The 23,477-nt window shown below is 47.5% G+C and overlaps 14 non-coding genes and 1 pseudogene across 14 annotated transcripts; all 15 read left to right on the plus strand.

The window, feature by feature from the left end:
• The first annotated feature begins 243 nt into the window (after positions 1-243).
• On the plus strand, positions 244-434 carry LOC141250301 (U2 spliceosomal RNA). The gene has a single exon (XR_012312589.1). It is a non-coding gene; the product is annotated as a U2 spliceosomal RNA (small nuclear RNA).
• Positions 435-1,549: 1,115 nt separating this feature from the next.
• LOC141250303 (U2 spliceosomal RNA) lies at positions 1,550-1,740 on the plus strand. Its single transcript, XR_012312591.1, has one exon. It is a non-coding gene; the product is annotated as a U2 spliceosomal RNA (small nuclear RNA).
• Positions 1,741-2,855: 1,115 nt separating this feature from the next.
• Positions 2,856-3,046, plus strand: LOC141250304 (U2 spliceosomal RNA). The gene has a single exon (XR_012312592.1). It is a non-coding gene; the product is annotated as a U2 spliceosomal RNA (small nuclear RNA).
• Positions 3,047-4,161: 1,115 nt separating this feature from the next.
• Positions 4,162-4,352, plus strand: LOC141250305 (U2 spliceosomal RNA). The gene has a single exon (XR_012312593.1). It is a non-coding gene; the product is annotated as a U2 spliceosomal RNA (small nuclear RNA).
• A 1,115-nt stretch (positions 4,353-5,467) lies between these two features.
• LOC141250306 (U2 spliceosomal RNA) lies at positions 5,468-5,658 on the plus strand. The gene has a single exon (XR_012312594.1). It is a non-coding gene; the product is annotated as a U2 spliceosomal RNA (small nuclear RNA).
• A 1,115-nt stretch (positions 5,659-6,773) lies between these two features.
• LOC141250308 (U2 spliceosomal RNA) lies at positions 6,774-6,964 on the plus strand. The gene has a single exon (XR_012312595.1). It is a non-coding gene; the product is annotated as a U2 spliceosomal RNA (small nuclear RNA).
• A 1,115-nt stretch (positions 6,965-8,079) lies between these two features.
• On the plus strand, positions 8,080-8,270 carry LOC141250309 (U2 spliceosomal RNA). The gene has a single exon (XR_012312596.1). It is a non-coding gene; the product is annotated as a U2 spliceosomal RNA (small nuclear RNA).
• A 1,115-nt stretch (positions 8,271-9,385) lies between these two features.
• Positions 9,386-9,463, plus strand: LOC141250326 (U2 spliceosomal RNA; annotated as a pseudogene).
• Positions 9,464-15,027: 5,564 nt separating this feature from the next.
• Positions 15,028-15,222, plus strand: LOC141250324 (U2 spliceosomal RNA). The gene has a single exon (XR_012312611.1). It is a non-coding gene; the product is annotated as a U2 spliceosomal RNA (small nuclear RNA).
• Positions 15,223-16,337: 1,115 nt separating this feature from the next.
• On the plus strand, positions 16,338-16,528 carry LOC141250310 (U2 spliceosomal RNA). Its single transcript, XR_012312597.1, has one exon. It is a non-coding gene; the product is annotated as a U2 spliceosomal RNA (small nuclear RNA).
• Positions 16,529-17,643: 1,115 nt separating this feature from the next.
• On the plus strand, positions 17,644-17,834 carry LOC141250311 (U2 spliceosomal RNA). The gene has a single exon (XR_012312598.1). It is a non-coding gene; the product is annotated as a U2 spliceosomal RNA (small nuclear RNA).
• Positions 17,835-18,949: 1,115 nt separating this feature from the next.
• On the plus strand, positions 18,950-19,140 carry LOC141250312 (U2 spliceosomal RNA). The gene has a single exon (XR_012312599.1). It is a non-coding gene; the product is annotated as a U2 spliceosomal RNA (small nuclear RNA).
• A 1,115-nt stretch (positions 19,141-20,255) lies between these two features.
• LOC141250313 (U2 spliceosomal RNA) lies at positions 20,256-20,446 on the plus strand. Its single transcript, XR_012312600.1, has one exon. It is a non-coding gene; the product is annotated as a U2 spliceosomal RNA (small nuclear RNA).
• Positions 20,447-21,561: 1,115 nt separating this feature from the next.
• On the plus strand, positions 21,562-21,752 carry LOC141250315 (U2 spliceosomal RNA). The gene has a single exon (XR_012312602.1). It is a non-coding gene; the product is annotated as a U2 spliceosomal RNA (small nuclear RNA).
• Positions 21,753-22,867: 1,115 nt separating this feature from the next.
• Positions 22,868-23,058, plus strand: LOC141250316 (U2 spliceosomal RNA). Its single transcript, XR_012312603.1, has one exon. It is a non-coding gene; the product is annotated as a U2 spliceosomal RNA (small nuclear RNA).
• Positions 23,059-23,477: the final 419 nt, after the last annotated feature.

Consider the following 23,477-nt stretch of genomic DNA (forward strand, 5'->3'; position numbering starts at 1 on the left):
CTCCCTTCCAACGGTGTTGAGGCGGGTGGGAACAGCAGGGGGTGAAGGTGCTGTGTTTAAAGAGGTGGAGTTATGCAGATCTAAAACGCGTGGATTGCAGCAGCAGCAAGCCGAAAAGTGCAGGCATGTAAGGGATCTAGAGGTTGACAACATGTCTTCTTAACGGGAGTCCAGGAGCTCATCTCCACAAATGGACTTTTCAGGATCCTTGGGTGGCTCCGTAGTTTGAAACCAATTCTGGTTATCGCTTCTCGGCCTTTTGGCTAAGATCAAGTGTAGTATCTGTTCTTATCAGTTTAATATCTGATACGTCCCCTATCTGGGGACCATATATTAAATGGATTTTTAGAACAGGGAGATGGAAAAAGAGCTTGCTCTGTCCACTCCACGCATTGACCTGGTATTGCAGTATCTCCAGGACCGGTGCACCCCTTCTTTAATGCAGTTTCTAAAATCAGAAAGAATTGAATTCAATGTTTTTTGTTCATTTTGCTTGTTTGTCGGATTTTGGGATGGACTCTTTGGCTTTGCTTTTCTTCTCCTCATTGGATTTTTCATGTTCAAAGTTGCAGAAGCCAGATTACAAGCTCATTTTGGTTCATCTTCAGCAACTGTGCATTGCATTGCCATGTAATGTGATGCAATGCTATCTTTCTAGCTCTCCCTTTTTACTTCCTTTTGGATAAACAGACATATTAGGCAAGCATTTTGGAGCTTTCACCTAAATAACTACAGGTGGTGAGATAAGCTGCACAATATAATTGACCTTTCAGTATATTGTTGCACACACACCATCTATTTAGCAAATGCCCTTGTTATCAACAGCAGCCTTTTAAACTCACCTGAGCTAACAGGTATGTGCGCTGGTTACTCTGCTGCGCTTAAAATTTCTTTTTTGGTTTGCTACAATGCCTTTTCTGAAACGTTGTCTCCTTCTGCTGGAACACTGACTTCTTTCATTTAATGCCTGCAGACTATAAAAGAGAACCCAACCCAAAAAGTTTGGTTGATTAGTCTGTGGCATTCTGTTAAACTGTTGCTTATGGCGGTCTCTGTGAGCTTCTCAGCGACATTCAGCCAGCCAGGTATCCTGCCTGCAGTAGATGGAATGTGGCAATGGAACGCTGGCTGCGCGTGTCATAATAGGCTCTGAGCCTTTATATACCTGTGCACAGCAGCAGCCACCTTCAGTCTGCTGCTGGACAGCCAGCAGCAGCAGCAGCAGGAGAGGTATGTAATCAGGAGCCCTCCTGCTAAGGGTAGACAGCTGCTCGTTCCACCCCACCCCCCGCCTTAATTGGTTCTCCTCCCTTCCAACGGTGTTGAGGCGGGTGGGAACAGCAGGGGGTGAAGGTGCTGTGTTTAAAGAGGTGGAGTTATGCAGATCTAAAACGCGTGGATTGCAGCAGCAGCAAGCCGAAAAGTGCAGGCATGTAAGGGATCTAGAGGTTGACAACATGTCTTCTTAACGGGAGTCCAGGAGCTCATCTCCACAAATGGACTTTTCAGGATCCTTGGGTGGCTCCGTAGTTTGAAACCAATTCTGGTTATCGCTTCTCGGCCTTTTGGCTAAGATCAAGTGTAGTATCTGTTCTTATCAGTTTAATATCTGATACGTCCCCTATCTGGGGACCATATATTAAATGGATTTTTAGAACAGGGAGATGGAAAAAGAGCTTGCTCTGTCCACTCCACGCATTGACCTGGTATTGCAGTATCTCCAGGACCGGTGCACCCCTTCTTTAATGCAGTTTCTAAAATCAGAAAGAATTGAATTCAATGTTTTTTGTTCATTTTGCTTGTTTGTCGGATTTTGGGATGGACTCTTTGGCTTTGCTTTTCTTCTCCTCATTGGATTTTTCATGTTCAAAGTTGCAGAAGCCAGATTACAAGCTCATTTTGGTTCATCTTCAGCAACTGTGCATTGCATTGCCATGTAATGTGATGCAATGCTATCTTTCTAGCTCTCCCTTTTTACTTCCTTTTGGATAAACAGACATATTAGGCAAGCATTTTGGAGCTTTCACCTAAATAACTACAGGTGGTGAGATAAGCTGCACAATATAATTGACCTTTCAGTATATTGTTGCACACACACCATCTATTTAGCAAATGCCCTTGTTATCAACAGCAGCCTTTTAAACTCACCTGAGCTAACAGGTATGTGCGCTGGTTACTCTGCTGCGCTTAAAATTTCTTTTTTGGTTTGCTACAATGCCTTTTCTGAAACGTTGTCTCCTTCTGCTGGAACACTGACTTCTTTCATTTAATGCCTGCAGACTATAAAAGAGAACCCAACCCAAAAAGTTTGGTTGATTAGTCTGTGGCATTCTGTTAAACTGTTGCTTATGGCGGTCTCTGTGAGCTTCTCAGCGACATTCAGCCAGCCAGGTATCCTGCCTGCAGTAGATGGAATGTGGCAATGGAACGCTGGCTGCGCGTGTCATAATAGGCTCTGAGCCTTTATATACCTGTGCACAGCAGCAGCCACCTTCAGTCTGCTGCTGGACAGCCAGCAGCAGCAGCAGCAGGAGAGGTATGTAATCAGGAGCCCTCCTGCTAAGGGTAGACAGCTGCTCGTTCCACCCCACCCCCCGCCTTAATTGGTTCTCCTCCCTTCCAACGGTGTTGAGGCGGGTGGGAACAGCAGGGGGTGAAGGTGCTGTGTTTAAAGAGGTGGAGTTATGCAGATCTAAAACGCGTGGATTGCAGCAGCAGCAAGCCGAAAAGTGCAGGCATGTAAGGGATCTAGAGGTTGACAACATGTCTTCTTAACGGGAGTCCAGGAGCTCATCTCCACAAATGGACTTTTCAGGATCCTTGGGTGGCTCCGTAGTTTGAAACCAATTCTGGTTATCGCTTCTCGGCCTTTTGGCTAAGATCAAGTGTAGTATCTGTTCTTATCAGTTTAATATCTGATACGTCCCCTATCTGGGGACCATATATTAAATGGATTTTTAGAACAGGGAGATGGAAAAAGAGCTTGCTCTGTCCACTCCACGCATTGACCTGGTATTGCAGTATCTCCAGGACCGGTGCACCCCTTCTTTAATGCAGTTTCTAAAATCAGAAAGAATTGAATTCAATGTTTTTTGTTCATTTTGCTTGTTTGTCGGATTTTGGGATGGACTCTTTGGCTTTGCTTTTCTTCTCCTCATTGGATTTTTCATGTTCAAAGTTGCAGAAGCCAGATTACAAGCTCATTTTGGTTCATCTTCAGCAACTGTGCATTGCATTGCCATGTAATGTGATGCAATGCTATCTTTCTAGCTCTCCCTTTTTACTTCCTTTTGGATAAACAGACATATTAGGCAAGCATTTTGGAGCTTTCACCTAAATAACTACAGGTGGTGAGATAAGCTGCACAATATAATTGACCTTTCAGTATATTGTTGCACACACACCATCTATTTAGCAAATGCCCTTGTTATCAACAGCAGCCTTTTAAACTCACCTGAGCTAACAGGTATGTGCGCTGGTTACTCTGCTGCGCTTAAAATTTCTTTTTTGGTTTGCTACAATGCCTTTTCTGAAACGTTGTCTCCTTCTGCTGGAACACTGACTTCTTTCATTTAATGCCTGCAGACTATAAAAGAGAACCCAACCCAAAAAGTTTGGTTGATTAGTCTGTGGCATTCTGTTAAACTGTTGCTTATGGCGGTCTCTGTGAGCTTCTCAGCGACATTCAGCCAGCCAGGTATCCTGCCTGCAGTAGATGGAATGTGGCAATGGAACGCTGGCTGCGCGTGTCATAATAGGCTCTGAGCCTTTATATACCTGTGCACAGCAGCAGCCACCTTCAGTCTGCTGCTGGACAGCCAGCAGCAGCAGCAGCAGGAGAGGTATGTAATCAGGAGCCCTCCTGCTAAGGGTAGACAGCTGCTCGTTCCACCCCACCCCCCGCCTTAATTGGTTCTCCTCCCTTCCAACGGTGTTGAGGCGGGTGGGAACAGCAGGGGGTGAAGGTGCTGTGTTTAAAGAGGTGGAGTTATGCAGATCTAAAACGCGTGGATTGCAGCAGCAGCAAGCCGAAAAGTGCAGGCATGTAAGGGATCTAGAGGTTGACAACATGTCTTCTTAACGGGAGTCCAGGAGCTCATCTCCACAAATGGACTTTTCAGGATCCTTGGGTGGCTCCGTAGTTTGAAACCAATTCTGGTTATCGCTTCTCGGCCTTTTGGCTAAGATCAAGTGTAGTATCTGTTCTTATCAGTTTAATATCTGATACGTCCCCTATCTGGGGACCATATATTAAATGGATTTTTAGAACAGGGAGATGGAAAAAGAGCTTGCTCTGTCCACTCCACGCATTGACCTGGTATTGCAGTATCTCCAGGACCGGTGCACCCCTTCTTTAATGCAGTTTCTAAAATCAGAAAGAATTGAATTCAATGTTTTTTGTTCATTTTGCTTGTTTGTCGGATTTTGGGATGGACTCTTTGGCTTTGCTTTTCTTCTCCTCATTGGATTTTTCATGTTCAAAGTTGCAGAAGCCAGATTACAAGCTCATTTTGGTTCATCTTCAGCAACTGTGCATTGCATTGCCATGTAATGTGATGCAATGCTATCTTTCTAGCTCTCCCTTTTTACTTCCTTTTGGATAAACAGACATATTAGGCAAGCATTTTGGAGCTTTCACCTAAATAACTACAGGTGGTGAGATAAGCTGCACAATATAATTGACCTTTCAGTATATTGTTGCACACACACCATCTATTTAGCAAATGCCCTTGTTATCAACAGCAGCCTTTTAAACTCACCTGAGCTAACAGGTATGTGCGCTGGTTACTCTGCTGCGCTTAAAATTTCTTTTTTGGTTTGCTACAATGCCTTTTCTGAAACGTTGTCTCCTTCTGCTGGAACACTGACTTCTTTCATTTAATGCCTGCAGACTATAAAAGAGAACCCAACCCAAAAAGTTTGGTTGATTAGTCTGTGGCATTCTGTTAAACTGTTGCTTATGGCGGTCTCTGTGAGCTTCTCAGCGACATTCAGCCAGCCAGGTATCCTGCCTGCAGTAGATGGAATGTGGCAATGGAACGCTGGCTGCGCGTGTCATAATAGGCTCTGAGCCTTTATATACCTGTGCACAGCAGCAGCCACCTTCAGTCTGCTGCTGGACAGCCAGCAGCAGCAGCAGCAGGAGAGGTATGTAATCAGGAGCCCTCCTGCTAAGGGTAGACAGCTGCTCGTTCCACCCCACCCCCCGCCTTAATTGGTTCTCCTCCCTTCCAACGGTGTTGAGGCGGGTGGGAACAGCAGGGGGTGAAGGTGCTGTGTTTAAAGAGGTGGAGTTATGCAGATCTAAAACGCGTGGATTGCAGCAGCAGCAAGCCGAAAAGTGCAGGCATGTAAGGGATCTAGAGGTTGACAACATGTCTTCTTAACGGGAGTCCAGGAGCTCATCTCCACAAATGGACTTTTCAGGATCCTTGGGTGGCTCCGTAGTTTGAAACCAATTCTGGTTATCGCTTCTCGGCCTTTTGGCTAAGATCAAGTGTAGTATCTGTTCTTATCAGTTTAATATCTGATACGTCCCCTATCTGGGGACCATATATTAAATGGATTTTTAGAACAGGGAGATGGAAAAAGAGCTTGCTCTGTCCACTCCACGCATTGACCTGGTATTGCAGTATCTCCAGGACCGGTGCACCCCTTCTTTAATGCAGTTTCTAAAATCAGAAAGAATTGAATTCAATGTTTTTTGTTCATTTTGCTTGTTTGTCGGATTTTGGGATGGACTCTTTGGCTTTGCTTTTCTTCTCCTCATTGGATTTTTCATGTTCAAAGTTGCAGAAGCCAGATTACAAGCTCATTTTGGTTCATCTTCAGCAACTGTGCATTGCATTGCCATGTAATGTGATGCAATGCTATCTTTCTAGCTCTCCCTTTTTACTTCCTTTTGGATAAACAGACATATTAGGCAAGCATTTTGGAGCTTTCACCTAAATAACTACAGGTGGTGAGATAAGCTGCACAATATAATTGACCTTTCAGTATATTGTTGCACACACACCATCTATTTAGCAAATGCCCTTGTTATCAACAGCAGCCTTTTAAACTCACCTGAGCTAACAGGTATGTGCGCTGGTTACTCTGCTGCGCTTAAAATTTCTTTTTTGGTTTGCTACAATGCCTTTTCTGAAACGTTGTCTCCTTCTGCTGGAACACTGACTTCTTTCATTTAATGCCTGCAGACTATAAAAGAGAACCCAACCCAAAAAGTTTGGTTGATTAGTCTGTGGCATTCTGTTAAACTGTTGCTTATGGCGGTCTCTGTGAGCTTCTCAGCGACATTCAGCCAGCCAGGTATCCTGCCTGCAGTAGATGGAATGTGGCAATGGAACGCTGGCTGCGCGTGTCATAATAGGCTCTGAGCCTTTATATACCTGTGCACAGCAGCAGCCACCTTCAGTCTGCTGCTGGACAGCCAGCAGCAGCAGCAGCAGGAGAGGTATGTAATCAGGAGCCCTCCTGCTAAGGGTAGACAGCTGCTCGTTCCACCCCACCCCCCGCCTTAATTGGTTCTCCTCCCTTCCAACGGTGTTGAGGCGGGTGGGAACAGCAGGGGGTGAAGGTGCTGTGTTTAAAGAGGTGGAGTTATGCAGATCTAAAACGCGTGGATTGCAGCAGCAGCAAGCCGAAAAGTGCAGGCATGTAAGGGATCTAGAGGTTGACAACATGTCTTCTTAACGGGAGTCCAGGAGCTCATCTCCACAAATGGACTTTTCAGGATCCTTGGGTGGCTCCGTAGTTTGAAACCAATTCTGGTTATCGCTTCTCGGCCTTTTGGCTAAGATCAAGTGTAGTATCTGTTCTTATCAGTTTAATATCTGATACGTCCCCTATCTGGGGACCATATATTAAATGGATTTTTAGAACAGGGAGATGGAAAAAGAGCTTGCTCTGTCCACTCCACGCATTGACCTGGTATTGCAGTATCTCCAGGACCGGTGCACCCCTTCTTTAATGCAGTTTCTAAAATCAGAAAGAATTGAATTCAATGTTTTTTGTTCATTTTGCTTGTTTGTCGGATTTTGGGATGGACTCTTTGGCTTTGCTTTTCTTCTCCTCATTGGATTTTTCATGTTCAAAGTTGCAGAAGCCAGATTACAAGCTCATTTTGGTTCATCTTCAGCAACTGTGCATTGCATTGCCATGTAATGTGATGCAATGCTATCTTTCTAGCTCTCCCTTTTTACTTCCTTTTGGATAAACAGACATATTAGGCAAGCATTTTGGAGCTTTCACCTAAATAACTACAGGTGGTGAGATAAGCTGCACAATATAATTGACCTTTCAGTATATTGTTGCACACACACCATCTATTTAGCAAATGCCCTTGTTATCAACAGCAGCCTTTTAAACTCACCTGAGCTAACAGGTATGTGCGCTGGTTACTCTGCTGCGCTTAAAATTTCTTTTTTGGTTTGCTACAATGCCTTTTCTGAAACGTTGTCTCCTTCTGCTGGAACACTGACTTCTTTCATTTAATGCCTGCAGACTATAAAAGAGAACCCAACCCAAAAAGTTTGGTTGATTAGTCTGTGGCATTCTGTTAAACTGTTGCTTATGGCGGTCTCTGTGAGCTTCTCAGCGACATTCAGCCAGCCAGGTATCCTGCCTGCAGTAGATGGAATGTGGCAATGGAACGCTGGCTGCGCGTGTCATAATAGGCTCTGAGCCTTTATATACCTGTGCACAGCAGCAGCCACCTTCAGTCTGCTGCTGGACAGCCAGCAGCAGCAGCAGCAGGAGAGGTATGTAATCAGGAGCCCTCCTGCTAAGGGTAGACAGCTGCTCGTTCCACCCCACCCCCCGCCTTAATTGGTTCTCCTCCCTTCCAACGGTGTTGAGGCGGGTGGGAACAGCAGGGGGTGAAGGTGCTGTGTTTAAAGAGGTGGAGTTATGCAGATCTAAAACGCGTGGATTGCAGCAGCAGCAAGCCGAAAAGTGCAGGCATGTAAGGGATCTAGAGGTTGACAACATGTCTTCTTAACGGGAGTCCAGGAGCTCATCTCCACAAATGGACTTTTCAGGATCCTTGGGTGGCTCCGTAGTTTGAAACCAATTCTGGTTATCGCTTCTCGGCCTTTTGGCTAAGATCAAGTGTAGTATCTGTTCTTATCAGTTTAATATCTGATACGTCCCCTATCTGGGGACCATATATTAAATGGATTTTTAGAACAGGGAGATGGAAAAAGAGCTTGCTCTGTCCACTCCACGCATTGACCTGGTATTGCAGTATCTCCAGGACCGGTGCACCCCTTCTTTAATGCAGTTTCTAAAATCAGAAAGAATTGAATTCAATGTTTTTTGTTCATTTTGCTTGTTTGTCGGATTTTGGGATGGACTCTTTGGCTTTGCTTTTCTTCTCCTCATTGGATTTTTCATGTTCAAAGTTGCAGAAGCCAGATTACAAGCTCATTTTGGTTCATCTTCAGCAACTGTGCATTGCATTGCCATGTAATGTGATGCAATGCTATCTTTCTAGCTCTCCCTTTTTACTTCCTTTTGGATAAACAGACATATTAGGCAAGCATTTTGGAGCTTTCACCTAAATAACTACAGGTGGTGAGATAAGCTGCACAATATAATTGACCTTTCAGTATATTGTTGCACACACACCATCTATTTAGCAAATGCCCTTGTTATCAACAGCAGCCTTTTAAACTCACCTGAGCTAACAGGTATGTGCGCTGGTTACTCTGCTGCGCTTAAAATTTCTTTTTTGGTTTGCTACAATGCCTTTTCTGAAACGTTGTCTCCTTCTGCTGGAACACTGACTTCTTTCATTTAATGCCTGCAGACTATAAAAGAGAACCCAACCCAAAAAGTTTGGTTGATTAGTCTGTGGCATTCTGTTAAACTGTTGCTTATGGCGGTCTCTGTGAGCTTCTCAGCGACATTCAGCCAGCCAGGTATCCTGCCTGCAGTAGATGGAATGTGGCAATGGAACGCTGGCTGCGCGTGTCATAATAGGCTCTGAGCCTTTATATACCTGTGCACAGCAGCAGCCACCTTCAGTCTGCTGCTGGACAGCCAGCAGCAGCAGCAGCAGGAGAGGTATGTAATCAGGAGCCCTCCTGCTAAGGGTAGACAGCTGCTCGTTCCACCCCACCCCCCGCCTTAATTGGTTCTCCTCCCTTCCAACGGTGTTGAGGCGGGTGGGAACAGCAGGGGGTGAAGGTGCTGTGTTTAAAGAGGTGGAGTTATGCAGATCTAAAACGCGTGGATTGCAGCAGCAGCAAGCCGAAAAGTGCAGGCATGTAAGGGATCTAGAGGTTGACAACATGTCTTCTTAACGGGAGTCCAGGAGCTCATCTCCACAAATGGACTTTTCAGGATCCTTGGGTGGCTCCGTAGTTTGAAACCAATTCTGGTTATCGCTTCTCGGCCTTTTGGCTAAGATCAAGTGTAGTATCTGTTCTTTTAAGAACACAAGAGCTACGATCTACACTTGACGAGAGCGATCGAACTCGGAAGGAGAAGAGCTTCGGAGCCCAGCTGACATCAGAGAACGAAGGCGGATATCGGTGGGAGGAAGAAGCTCTAAAGAATCCAGAAGAAGACGAAGACTCGGAGAAGAATCGGGCTGTCCTGTGGAATCTTCGAGGAAGAAAATCATCGAGACAAAGACCTTTCGGGGAATTTGTCCAGAACACGACGGGAGAAGAATCTGCATAGCTCCACCCATTCCGGGAAGAGTTCCAGATCCAGCTCCAAGAAGTAACTGCAGGAGGAAAGCCATGGCAAGCGCTGCGAGGAAGTCCGAAAAGAAGAGCCTGGAGCTGGGGACAGCCAGGAGGGCCCAGCCAGGAGCCGATTCTGACCCCAAGGACTCTGCCTCCACGACTGGCCAGCAGAAGGGACCCCAGAAGCCCCGTCACGAAGCTCCAGCCCTGGAGCCATGGATGCGGCAGACAGTGGCCCTGAAGCTGAAGGAAGTGGATGGGAGGGTGCCGGACATGTCCTCGGACGTGTTCTGCCAGAAGATGCTGCTGGATCGAGGCTTCTCCAGGTCGGACACCCTCAGCATCCAGACCTTCTTGACGGGGATCTTCTTCGTCACCTTCGCCACTGTGAACACCTGCAGGAGGTTCTGGGAAATGGTAAGCGCAAAAGGACCGGATAATTCTTTCTCTGCCTTTACAGGTAGCTGCCCTATCCAGAGGGATGAAAGGAGGATCACGGTCTCCATGCGCAACCCGCACACCCCAGGCCAAGACATCTGTACCTTCCTGAGACGCTTCTGTTTGGTTGTGAAGGAACCCTCTCACATCCTGAATGGACTCGGCTTCTGGACAGGTAAGTGGTCGGTGACCGTTAGACTTCACAGGGACCTGGCGTACTCAGACGGACTTCGGCACCTGCCCCCGACATTCTCCCTGGGCAACTCCTACGGCCTCATCTATTACCCGGACATGCCGCGGAACTGCAGGAGATGCGGCAAGAACGGCCACGAGATGAAGGACTGCAAGGAGGATGCCTGCAGGATTTGTCGAGTGACGGGACACAGCTCGAAGGACTGCCCGAAGAAGACATCCTGCAACCTGTGTGGGCTGGCGGCTCATCTGTACAAGGATTGCCCCAGGCGTGAGAGATCCTGGGCATCGGTGGTTGCGACGACCCCAGCTACGGAGGACAAGGCCCCGACGACCAGGCCTGTGAAGGTCAAGGACGCGACGACCAAGGCCCCAGCGGCCAAGGCCGAGACGACCAAGGCCAAAGCGGTCAAGGAGTCGGTGGCCAAAGCCCCAGCGACGGTCCCAGCAGCTCCGAAGCAGAAGAAAAAGTCAAAGGAGGGTAAGAGTTCTGTCACCCCTCTCTCGATCCCTCCCCCTGCCACCCCCGTCCAATCCCCCCCCACCCCGGCCACCCCTGCTGAGGATTCCACTTCCTCTTCCTCCTTCCCCTACTCCTCAGCAGGTGTCCTTTCCCCTGCCCCGGCAGCCACTCTCCCTCCCCAGACCATGGTAGCGGTGGAATTAACCTTTCCTCCACCCGCCGCTATCTATTCCGAGGAGGATTTTCCCCTTCTTGTCTCCCCAGTTCCAACCCGGGGAAAGAGGAAGGTGGAGGACAGCCCTGCTACTGAATCCTCCAAAAAGAAGATTCTGGATTTCGTAGGCGAAAAGGAGGATACCCTCCCTGAGCCAGAAGAGATGGAGCACATGGTTGAGACCCTGGTGGCCGAGCCAGAAGAGGAGGAACTGGTGGTCGCCGAGATTGAGGCCGCGCTGCTTGACCAGATGGAGGAAGAGGGCCTGCTGGTGATCCCGTCACCAGCAGTCAACACCGACGAGGGACCACCCGACCGGAGTGGTAACTAAGGTGTATTGCCTGCGCTAACTTTTTCTTTTTTCCCTACATGATGGCTAATATTAACTTATTTTCCATTAATGTCAGGAGCATCAAGGACAAGTTCAGACGTCAGACTATTTATGCCTTCCTTACTTCCCAGTTGTGTGATGTTTATATGTTGCAGGAATGTTCCCTTCCCTCCTCTAGGTCCTTCAAACATCTGGCCAGGGAGTGGTCCCACGGTCCATCCTACTGGTCCGGTGGGGGTGACTGCAAGTCTGCGGGGGTCGCAATTCTGATCAGGGGGGGCGCATTCACGCTTGAGTCCGTCCAGGAGCTCATCTGCGGCAGGGCTCTTGTTGTAGATGGCAACTGGGCGGGAGAACCTGTCAGGTTCATCAACGTGTATGCGTCCCCACTGAAGAATGAGCGTTTGGAGCTTTTCCAGACCCTGCGGCTTCAGCTTGCCACCACCAGGACCTTAGTGATGGCTGGGGATTTCAACTGCCCCATCGAGGAGGATGGTCGTAGTTCTGGCACATCTGCCAAGTTGGACATCACGTCCAAGCTGCTCATCGAGATGGTAACCGAGGCCTCTCTTCAGGACGTGGTGGGCTCCATGGGGAGAGGCTCCACGAACTATTCATGGAGCCGACCCGATGGCTCACTCCGCTCCAGGATTGACTTTGTGTTCATCTCTCGGGCAGTCAGGCAGAGTAGGCACTCGATGGTCTCCTGCTTCTTCTCCGACCACAGAGCCATTCACTTACAAGGTGTCCTCGGCGACGGTTTTCCGTCCGGCCCCGGCTCCTGGAAGCTGAATTGTGCTCTGCTGGCTCAGGATGAAGTCGTGGAGGAGCTGAGAGCAGCCTACGCAATGTGGAAGTCCTACAAGGGTAGCTTCCAAACAGTCTCTGATTGGTGGGAATATGTTAAACTTGAGTTTCGCTGTTTCTTTCAGGCCAAGGGTCGACAACAGGAGTGTGAGAAGAGGAGGGACTTCAGAGGGCTGCAGCGCGAGCTGCGGTCGCTGCAGGACCTTCTTCACTGCGGCTGGGACGTGAGGGAGGAGCTGGAGGAGACCAAGAAGAGCCTGAAAAGGCACTTTGAGGAGGAGTCCAAGCGAATCATCTTCCGTTCCAAAGTGGAGAATCTGGAGAAGGGTGAGAAATGTAACTCATTCTTTTTCAGGAAACTTCATGCCGGTCACACGCCCCTGAACGAGCTGCGAGACGAGAGCGGAAACATGCGACGTGGGAAGGAGGATGTGATGAGGGTCGTCAGCGACTTCTACAGCGAACTCTACTCCCACAAGACTACCGACCCCGACGCTGCTGATAAGTTCCTGTCAGGTATCACTAACCATCTTGATCCTGCAGGCACGGCAGCCTTGGACAAACCTCTGATGGTGGGCGAATTGCTCTCTGCCGCTAAATCCTTTAGGACCGGCAGGACCCCGGGCAGTGATGGTCTTCCAGCGGAGCTCTATGTAGCGCTGGGAGACCTCATCTGTCCGGACCTGTTGGACCTGTACGAGGAGATGGTGGTGGAGGGTAGAATGCCTCCATCTTTGAGGGAAGGAATGGTCACGATCCTGTACAAGCGGAAGGGAGAGAGGTGCGACCTGAGGAATTGGCGTCCCATCACTCTGCTCAACGTGGACTACAAGATCCTGGCCAAGACGATGGCGACACGACTTAAGACGGTCATCGGACGGATCATCCACCCGGACCAGACCTGCGGCATCCCTGGACGTCGCATCGCAGACAGCCTCGCTCTCGTGCGGGACACGGTCGAGTACATCAAGGTCCGCCGCGCACACGCGGCCCTGGTCTCCTTGGATCAGGAGAAGGCCTTCGACCGGGTTTCCCACGAGTTCATGGGCCGAGCTCTGCACCGGTTAGGTTTGGGTAACATGTTTTGTTCGTATGTCCGTCTGATGTATTTTGATATCCACAGCTCGGTGTTGGTGAACGGCTGGAAGACTGACCCCTTCCCTGTCCTCTCTGGGGTCAGACAAGGCTGCCCTCTATCACCTCTTCTTTTTGTTTGTGTTATAGAACTCTTCGCAGAGGCTATCCGGCAGAATGGAGAGATCAGAGGGATCACCGCACCGGGTCCGGGACGACACGAGGTCAAGTGCTCGCTCTACATGGACGACGTCACCGTCTTCTGCGCTGATCGTGGTTCAGTCGACGCCCTCGTCCAGACGTGTGAGAGGTTCGGCCGGGCTTCAGGGGCCAAAGTCAACTGCAGGAAGTCGGAAGCCATGCTCTTCGGGGATTGGCAGCCGGCCTCCTCCGCCCCCTTCCCCTTCAACATTCAACCGGATTTCCTCAAGGTGCTGGGAGTCTGGTTCGGGAAGGAAGGAGCGGCCCTCAAGTCCTGGCAAGAACGCTTGGCCAAGGTGAAGCAACGGATCGGACTCTGGAGCCTCAGACACCTCACTTGTGAGGGTAAGGCACTCGTCCTGCGTAATGAGGTCCTGCCCGTCTTGCAGTACACGGCGCAGGCCTGGCCCCCACACGTCACTGTGTGCAGGGCCATTACCAGGACAGTGTTTCACTTTGTCTGGGGATCGAAGATGGACAGAGTCAGGCGGGCCGTCATGTACAAGGAGCCTCGCAAGGGTGGGAAGGGCGTTCCAGATATCCCCACCCTCCTGCGATCCTCTTTTGTGTGTGATTGTGTCCGCCGGACTTTGCAAGTCAAGAATGGCTCCGCGGGCAGGTCCATGTCTCGCTTCTTCCTGCTTCCTCTTTGGAGGCGACTCGGCTGGGACAAGTGGGACAGCTCCTTCCCCTACAACTGGACGACGCCATGGTTCTACGGAGACGTCGTTCGATTTGTGGGGGAGCATCAACTGGAGGGACTCAAGCCCGACTTGTGGAAGCCCAAAACTATCCACAAGCTAATCAGAGCCAAGGATGACGTGGAGAACATCACAGGACTTCACCAGGACACGCTGGAGACTGTGTGGACAAATGTGTCGTCTGACAGGCTGACCAACGGGCACAAGGACTTGTCGTGGATGGCGATTCAGGGCGGACTGCCCGTCCGGTCATTCATGCATGCCCGGAACCTGTGCAAGACCCGGTACTGCCCAAGGTGCCCCTTCGTGGAGGAAACATCTTTGCACACTTTTTGGGACTGCGGATTTGCACAGCGCCTATTGACTGCACTTGAGGACGACCTGAGGAACTCTGTCCCCAGGGCGAGCCTATCGCACCATTCTGTGCTTTACGGACTCTTCCCTGGGGTTCATACCGTCGGAGCCATCCAGGAGGCTTGGCGCCTTATGAACTGCTTCAAGGATGCCGTTTGGGTCGCCAGGAACCGGCTCATCTTGAGGAGGGAGAGGATGTCCATCCAGGACTGCCGCAGGCTGATCCACAGCCTGCTCAGAGACTATTCCATCATGGACGGTCCGGAGGACGAGGACGAGGACTAAACCCCTCCTCCCCCTCTCCCCCTATGTGTCTTGTCTTTCAATAAAGCTTTGGGCCTGTGATTTTCCCCTCCCCATCCCCTTTTTCCCAAACCCCATCCCTTATCACGGTTCGTCGTACTGTATTGATTGACATGCTTTTTCTTTCAGATTGAGTGTTTTGTGTAGCATAGGGGTGTGATGTGTCTAGTTAGTGCGTCGTATCCTCATGCTATGTAAATATGATGTAGAATTCTGTGTGTACTGGGCTGCGGAACTGTACACTGTCTGTTAACTTATTTTTTGTGCTAATAAAAGATATATTCAATCAAAAAAAATCTGTTCTTATCAGTTTAATATCTGATACGTCCCCTATCTGGGGACCATATATTAAATGGATTTTTAGAACAGGGAGATGGAAAAAGAGCTTGCTCTGTCCACTCCACGCATTGACCTGGTATTGCAGTATCTCCAGGACCGGTGCACCCCTTCTTTAATGCAGTTTCTAAAATCAGAAAGAATTGAATTCAATGTTTTTTGTTCATTTTGCTTGTTTGTCGGATTTTGGGATGGACTCTTTGGCTTTGCTTTTCTTCTCCTCATTGGATTTTTCATGTTCAAAGTTGCAGAAGCCAGATTACAAGCTCATTTTGGTTCATCTTCAGCAACTGTGCATTGCATTGCCATGTAATGTGATGCAATGCTATCTTTCTAGCTCTCCCTTTTTACTTCCTTTTGGATAAACAGACATATTAGGCAAGCATTTTGGAGCTTTCACCTAAATAACTACAGGTGGTGAGATAAGCTGCACAATATAATTGACCTTTCAGTATATTGTTGCACACACACCATCTATTTAGCAAATGCCCTTGTTATCAACAGCAGCCTTTTAAACTCACCTGAGCTAACAGGTATGTGCGCTGGTTACTCTGCTGCGCTTAAAATTTCTTTTTTGGTTTGCTACAATGCCTTTTCTGAAACGTTGTCTCCTTCTGCTGGAACACTGACTTCTTTCATTTAATGCCTGCAGACTATAAAAGAGAACCCAACCCAAAAAGTTTGGTTGATTAGTCTGTGGCATTCTGTTAAACTGTTGCTTATGGCGGTCTCTGTGAGCTTCTCAGCGACATTCAGCCAGCCAGGTATCCTGCCTGCAGTAGATGGAATGTGGCAATGGAACGCTGGCTGCGCGTGTCATAATAGGCTCTGAGCCTTTATATACCTGTGCACAGCAGCAGCCACCTTCAGTCTGCTGCTGGACAGCCAGCAGCAGCAGCAGCAGGAGAGGTATGTAATCAGGAGCCCTCCTGCTAAGGGTAGACAGCTGCTCGTTCCACCCCACCCCCCGCCTTAATTGGTTCTCCTCCCTTCCAACGGTGTTGAGGCGGGTGGGAACAGCAGGGGGTGAAGGTGCTGTGTTTAAAGAGGTGGAGTTATGCAGATCTAAAACGCGTGGATTGCAGCAGCAGCAAGCCGAAAAGTGCAGGCATGTAAGGGATCTAGAGGTTGACAACATGTCTTCTTAACGGGAGTCCAGGAGCTCATCTCCACAAATGGACTTTTCAGGATCCTTGGGTGGCTCCGTAGTTTGAAACCAATTCTGGTTATCGCTTCTCGGCCTTTTGGCTAAGATCAAGTGTAGTATCTGTTCTTATCAGTTTAATATCTGATACGTCCCCTATCTGGGGACCATATATTAAATGGATTTTTAGAACAGGGAGATGGAAAAAGAGCTTGCTCTGTCCACTCCACGCATTGACCTGGTATTGCAGTATCTCCAGGACCGGTGCACCCCTTCTTTAATGCAGTTTCTAAAATCAGAAAGAATTGAATTCAATGTTTTTTGTTCATTTTGCTTGTTTGTCGGATTTTGGGATGGACTCTTTGGCTTTGCTTTTCTTCTCCTCATTGGATTTTTCATGTTCAAAGTTGCAGAAGCCAGATTACAAGCTCATTTTGGTTCATCTTCAGCAACTGTGCATTGCATTGCCATGTAATGTGATGCAATGCTATCTTTCTAGCTCTCCCTTTTTACTTCCTTTTGGATAAACAGACATATTAGGCAAGCATTTTGGAGCTTTCACCTAAATAACTACAGGTGGTGAGATAAGCTGCACAATATAATTGACCTTTCAGTATATTGTTGCACACACACCATCTATTTAGCAAATGCCCTTGTTATCAACAGCAGCCTTTTAAACTCACCTGAGCTAACAGGTATGTGCGCTGGTTACTCTGCTGCGCTTAAAATTTCTTTTTTGGTTTGCTACAATGCCTTTTCTGAAACGTTGTCTCCTTCTGCTGGAACACTGACTTCTTTCATTTAATGCCTGCAGACTATAAAAGAGAACCCAACCCAAAAAGTTTGGTTGATTAGTCTGTGGCATTCTGTTAAACTGTTGCTTATGGCGGTCTCTGTGAGCTTCTCAGCGACATTCAGCCAGCCAGGTATCCTGCCTGCAGTAGATGGAATGTGGCAATGGAACGCTGGCTGCGCGTGTCATAATAGGCTCTGAGCCTTTATATACCTGTGCACAGCAGCAGCCACCTTCAGTCTGCTGCTGGACAGCCAGCAGCAGCAGCAGCAGGAGAGGTATGTAATCAGGAGCCCTCCTGCTAAGGGTAGACAGCTGCTCGTTCCACCCCACCCCCCGCCTTAATTGGTTCTCCTCCCTTCCAACGGTGTTGAGGCGGGTGGGAACAGCAGGGGGTGAAGGTGCTGTGTTTAAAGAGGTGGAGTTATGCAGATCTAAAACGCGTGGATTGCAGCAGCAGCAAGCCGAAAAGTGCAGGCATGTAAGGGATCTAGAGGTTGACAACATGTCTTCTTAACGGGAGTCCAGGAGCTCATCTCCACAAATGGACTTTTCAGGATCCTTGGGTGGCTCCGTAGTTTGAAACCAATTCTGGTTATCGCTTCTCGGCCTTTTGGCTAAGATCAAGTGTAGTATCTGTTCTTATCAGTTTAATATCTGATACGTCCCCTATCTGGGGACCATATATTAAATGGATTTTTAGAACAGGGAGATGGAAAAAGAGCTTGCTCTGTCCACTCCACGCATTGACCTGGTATTGCAGTATCTCCAGGACCGGTGCACCCCTTCTTTAATGCAGTTTCTAAAATCAGAAAGAATTGAATTCAATGTTTTTTGTTCATTTTGCTTGTTTGTCGGATTTTGGGATGGACTCTTTGGCTTTGCTTTTCTTCTCCTCATTGGATTTTTCATGTTCAAAGTTGCAGAAGCCAGATTACAAGCTCATTTTGGTTCATCTTCAGCAACTGTGCATTGCATTGCCATGTAATGTGATGCAATGCTATCTTTCTAGCTCTCCCTTTTTACTTCCTTTTGGATAAACAGACATATTAGGCAAGCATTTTGGAGCTTTCACCTAAATAACTACAGGTGGTGAGATAAGCTGCACAATATAATTGACCTTTCAGTATATTGTTGCACACACACCATCTATTTAGCAAATGCCCTTGTTATCAACAGCAGCCTTTTAAACTCACCTGAGCTAACAGGTATGTGCGCTGGTTACTCTGCTGCGCTTAAAATTTCTTTTTTGGTTTGCTACAATGCCTTTTCTGAAACGTTGTCTCCTTCTGCTGGAACACTGACTTCTTTCATTTAATGCCTGCAGACTATAAAAGAGAACCCAACCCAAAAAGTTTGGTTGATTAGTCTGTGGCATTCTGTTAAACTGTTGCTTATGGCGGTCTCTGTGAGCTTCTCAGCGACATTCAGCCAGCCAGGTATCCTGCCTGCAGTAGATGGAATGTGGCAATGGAACGCTGGCTGCGCGTGTCATAATAGGCTCTGAGCCTTTATATACCTGTGCACAGCAGCAGCCACCTTCAGTCTGCTGCTGGACAGCCAGCAGCAGCAGCAGCAGGAGAGGTATGTAATCAGGAGCCCTCCTGCTAAGGGTAGACAGCTGCTCGTTCCACCCCACCCCCCGCCTTAATTGGTTCTCCTCCCTTCCAACGGTGTTGAGGCGGGTGGGAACAGCAGGGGGTGAAGGTGCTGTGTTTAAAGAGGTGGAGTTATGCAGATCTAAAACGCGTGGATTGCAGCAGCAGCAAGCCGAAAAGTGCAGGCATGTAAGGGATCTAGAGGTTGACAACATGTCTTCTTAACGGGAGTCCAGGAGCTCATCTCCACAAATGGACTTTTCAGGATCCTTGGGTGGCTCCGTAGTTTGAAACCAATTCTGGTTATCGCTTCTCGGCCTTTTGGCTAAGATCAAGTGTAGTATCTGTTCTTATCAGTTTAATATCTGATACGTCCCCTATCTGGGGACCATATATTAAATGGATTTTTAGAACAGGGAGATGGAAAAAGAGCTTGCTCTGTCCACTCCACGCATTGACCTGGTATTGCAGTATCTCCAGGACCGGTGCACCCCTTCTTTAATGCAGTTTCTAAAATCAGAAAGAATTGAATTCAATGTTTTTTGTTCATTTTGCTTGTTTGTCGGATTTTGGGATGGACTCTTTGGCTTTGCTTTTCTTCTCCTCATTGGATTTTTCATGTTCAAAGTTGCAGAAGCCAGATTACAAGCTCATTTTGGTTCATCTTCAGCAACTGTGCATTGCATTGCCATGTAATGTGATGCAATGCTATCTTTCTAGCTCTCCCTTTTTACTTCCTTTTGGATAAACAGACATATTAGGCAAGCATTTTGGAGCTTTCACCTAAATAACTACAGGTGGTGAGATAAGCTGCACAATATAATTGACCTTTCAGTATATTGTTGCACACACACCATCTATTTAGCAAATGCCCTTGTTATCAACAGCAGCCTTTTAAACTCACCTGAGCTAACAGGTATGTGCGCTGGTTACTCTGCTGCGCTTAAAATTTCTTTTTTGGTTTGCTACAATGCCTTTTCTGAAACGTTGTCTCCTTCTGCTGGAACACTGACTTCTTTCATTTAATGCCTGCAGACTATAAAAGAGAACCCAACCCAAAAAGTTTGGTTGATTAGTCTGTGGCATTCTGTTAAACTGTTGCTTATGGCGGTCTCTGTGAGCTTCTCAGCGACATTCAGCCAGCCAGGTATCCTGCCTGCAGTAGATGGAATGTGGCAATGGAACGCTGGCTGCGCGTGTCATAATAGGCTCTGAGCCTTTATATACCTGTGCACAGCAGCAGCCACCTTCAGTCTGCTGCTGGACAGCCAGCAGCAGCAGCAGCAGGAGAGGTATGTAATCAGGAGCCCTCCTGCTAAGGGTAGACAGCTGCTCGTTCCACCCCACCCCCCGCCTTAATTGGTTCTCCTCCCTTCCAACGGTGTTGAGGCGGGTGGGAACAGCAGGGGGTGAAGGTGCTGTGTTTAAAGAGGTGGAGTTATGCAGATCTAAAACGCGTGGATTGCAGCAGCAGCAAGCCGAAAAGTGCAGGCATGTAAGGGATCTAGAGGTTGACAACATGTCTTCTTAACGGGAGTCCAGGAGCTCATCTCCACAAATGGACTTTTCAGGATCCTTGGGTGGCTCCGTAGTTTGAAACCAATTCTGGTTATCGCTTCTCGGCCTTTTGGCTAAGATCAAGTGTAGTATCTGTTCTTATCAGTTTAATATCTGATACGTCCCCTATCTGGGGACCATATATTAAATGGATTTTTAGAACAGGGAGATGGAAAAAGAGCTTGCTCTGTCCACTCCACGCATTGACCTGGTATTGCAGTATCTCCAGGACCGGTGCACCCCTTCTTTAATGCAGTTTCTAAAATCAGAAAGAATTGAATTCAATGTTTTTTGTTCATTTTGCTTGTTTGTCGGATTTTGGGATGGACTCTTTGGCTTTGCTTTTCTTCTCCTCATTGGATTTTTCATGTTCAAAGTTGCAGAAGCCAGATTACAAGCTCATTTTGGTTCATCTTCAGCAACTGTGCATTGCATTGCCATGTAATGTGATGCAATGCTATCTTTCTAGCTCTCCCTTTTTACTTCCTTTTGGATAAACAGACATATTAGGCAAGCATTTTGGAGCTTTCACCTAAATAACTACAGGTGGTGAGATAAGCTGCACAATATAATTGACCTTTCAGTATATTGTTGCACACACACCATCTATTTAGCAAATGCCCTTGTTATCAACAGCAGCCTTTTAAACTCACCTGAGCTAACAGGTATGTGCGCTGGTTACTCTGCTGCGCTTAAAATTTCTTTTTTGGTTTGCTACAATGCCTTTTCTGAAACGTTGTCTCCTTCTGCTGGAACACTGACTTCTTTCATTTAATGCCTGCAGACTATAAAAGAGAACCCAACCCAAAAAGTTTGGTTGATTAGTCTGTGGCATTCTGTTAAACTGTTGCTTATGGCGGTCTCTGTGAGCTTCTCAGCGACATTCAGCCAGCCAGGTATCCTGCCTGCAGTAGATGGAATGTGGCAATGGAACGCTGGCTGCGCGTGTCATAATAGGCTCTGAGCCTTTATATACCTGTGCACAGCAGCAGCCACCTTCAGTCTGCTGCTGGACAGCCAGCAGCAGCAGCAGCAGGAGAGGTATGTAATCAGGAGCCCTCCTGCTAAGGGTAGACAGCTGCTCGTTCCACCCCACCCCCCGCCTTAATTGGTTCTCCTCCCTTCCAACGGTGTTGAGGCGGGTGGGAACAGCAGGGGGTGAAGGTGCTGTGTTTAAAGAGGTGGAGTTATGCAGATCTAAAACGCGTGGATTGCAGCAGCAGCAAGCCGAAAAGTGCAGGCATGTAAGGGATCTAGAGGTTGACAACATGTCTTCTTAACGGGAGTCCAGGAGCTCATCTCCACAAATGGACTTTTCAGGATCCTTGGGTGGCTCCGTAGTTTGAAACCAATTCTGGTTATCGCTTCTCGGCCTTTTGGCTAAGATCAAGTGTAGTATCTGTTCTTATCAGTTTAATATCTGATACGTCCCCTATCTGGGGACCATATATTAAATGGATTTTTAGAACAGGGAGATGGAAAAAGAGCTTGCTCTGTCCACTCCACGCATTGACCTGGTATTGCAGTATCTCCAGGACCGGTGCACCCCTTCTTTAATGCAGTTTCTAAAATCAGAAAGAATTGAATTCAATGTTTTTTGTTCATTTTGCTTGTTTGTCGGATTTTGGGATGGACTCTTTGGCTTTGCTTTTCTTCTCCTCATTGGATTTTTCATGTTCAAAGTTGCAGAAGCCAGATTACAAGCTCATTTTGGTTCATCTTCAGCAACTGTGCATTGCATTGCCATGTAATGTGATGCAATGCTATCTTTCTAGCTCTCCCTTTTTACTTCCTTTTGGATAAACAGACATATTAGGCAAGCATTTTGGAGCTTTCACCTAAATAACTACAGGTGGTGAGATAAGCTGCACAATATAATTGACCTTTCAGTATATTGTTGCACACACACCATCTATTTAGCAAATGCCCTTGTTATCAACAGCAGCCTTTTAAACTCACCTGAGCTAACAGGTATGTGCGCTGGTTACTCTGCTGCGCTTAAAATTTCTTTTTTGGTTTGCTACAATGCCTTTTCTGAAACGTTGTCTCCTTCTGCTGGAACACTGACTTCTTTCATTTAATGCCTGCAGACTATAAAAGAGAACCCAACCCAAAAAGTTTGGTTGATTAGTCTGTGGCATTCTGTTAAACTGTTGCTTATGGCGGTCTCTGTGAGCTTCTCAGCGACATTCAGCCAGCCAGGTATCCTGCCTGCAGTAGATGGAATGTGGCAATGGAACGCTGGCTGCGCGTGTCATAATAGGCTCTGAGCCTTTATATACCTGTGCACAGCAGCAGCCACCTTCAGTCTGCTGCTGGACAGCCAGCAGCAGCAGCAGCAGGAGAGGTATGTAATCAGGAGCCCTCCTGCTAAGGGTAGACAGCTGCTCGTTCCACCCCACCCCCCGCCTTAATTGGTTCTCCTCCCTTCCAACGGTGTTGAGGCGGGTGGGAACAGCAGGGGGTGAAGGTGCTGTGTTTAAAGAGGTGGAGTTATGCAGATCTAAAACGCGTGGATTGCAGCAGCAGCAAGCCGAAAAGTGCAGGCATGTAAGGGATCTAGAGGTTGACAACATGTCTTCTTAACGGGAGTCCAGGAGCTCATCTCCACAAATGGACTTTTCAGGATCCTTGGGTGGCTCCGTAGTTTGAAACCAATTCTGGTTATCGCTTCTCGGCCTTTTGGCTAAGATCAAGTGTAGTATCTGTTCTTATCAGTTTAATATCTGATACGTCCCCTATCTGGGGACCATATATTAAATGGATTTTTAGAACAGGGAGATGGAAAAAGAGCTTGCTCTGTCCACTCCACGCATTGACCTGGTATTGCAGTATCTCCAGGACCGGTGCACCCCTTCTTTAATGCAGTTTCTAAAATCAGAAAGAATTGAATTCAATGTTTTTTGTTCATTTTGCTTGTTTGTCGGATTTTGGGATGGACTCTTTGGCTTTGCTTTTCTTCTCCTCATTGGATTTTTCATGTTCAAAGTTGCAGAAGCCAGATTACAAGCTCATTTTGGTTCATCTTCAGCAACTGTGCATTGCATTGCCATGTAATGTGATGCAATGCTATCTTTCTAGCTCTCCCTTTTTACTTCCTTTTGGATAAACAGACATATTAGGCAAGCATTTTGGAGCTTTCACCTAAATAACTACAGGTGGTGAGATAAGCTGCACAATATAATTGACCTTTCAGTATATTGTTGCACACACACCATCTATTTAGCAAATGCCCTTGTTATCAACAGCAGCCTTTTAAACTCACCTGAGCTAACA

This window comes from Phyllobates terribilis, unplaced genomic scaffold (assembly GCF_046119375.1).
Source record: "Phyllobates terribilis strain yellow unplaced genomic scaffold, ASM4611937v1 Scaffold_5547__1_contigs__length_50871, whole genome shotgun sequence".
Lineage (NCBI taxonomy): Eukaryota > Metazoa > Chordata > Amphibia > Anura > Dendrobatidae > Phyllobates > Phyllobates terribilis.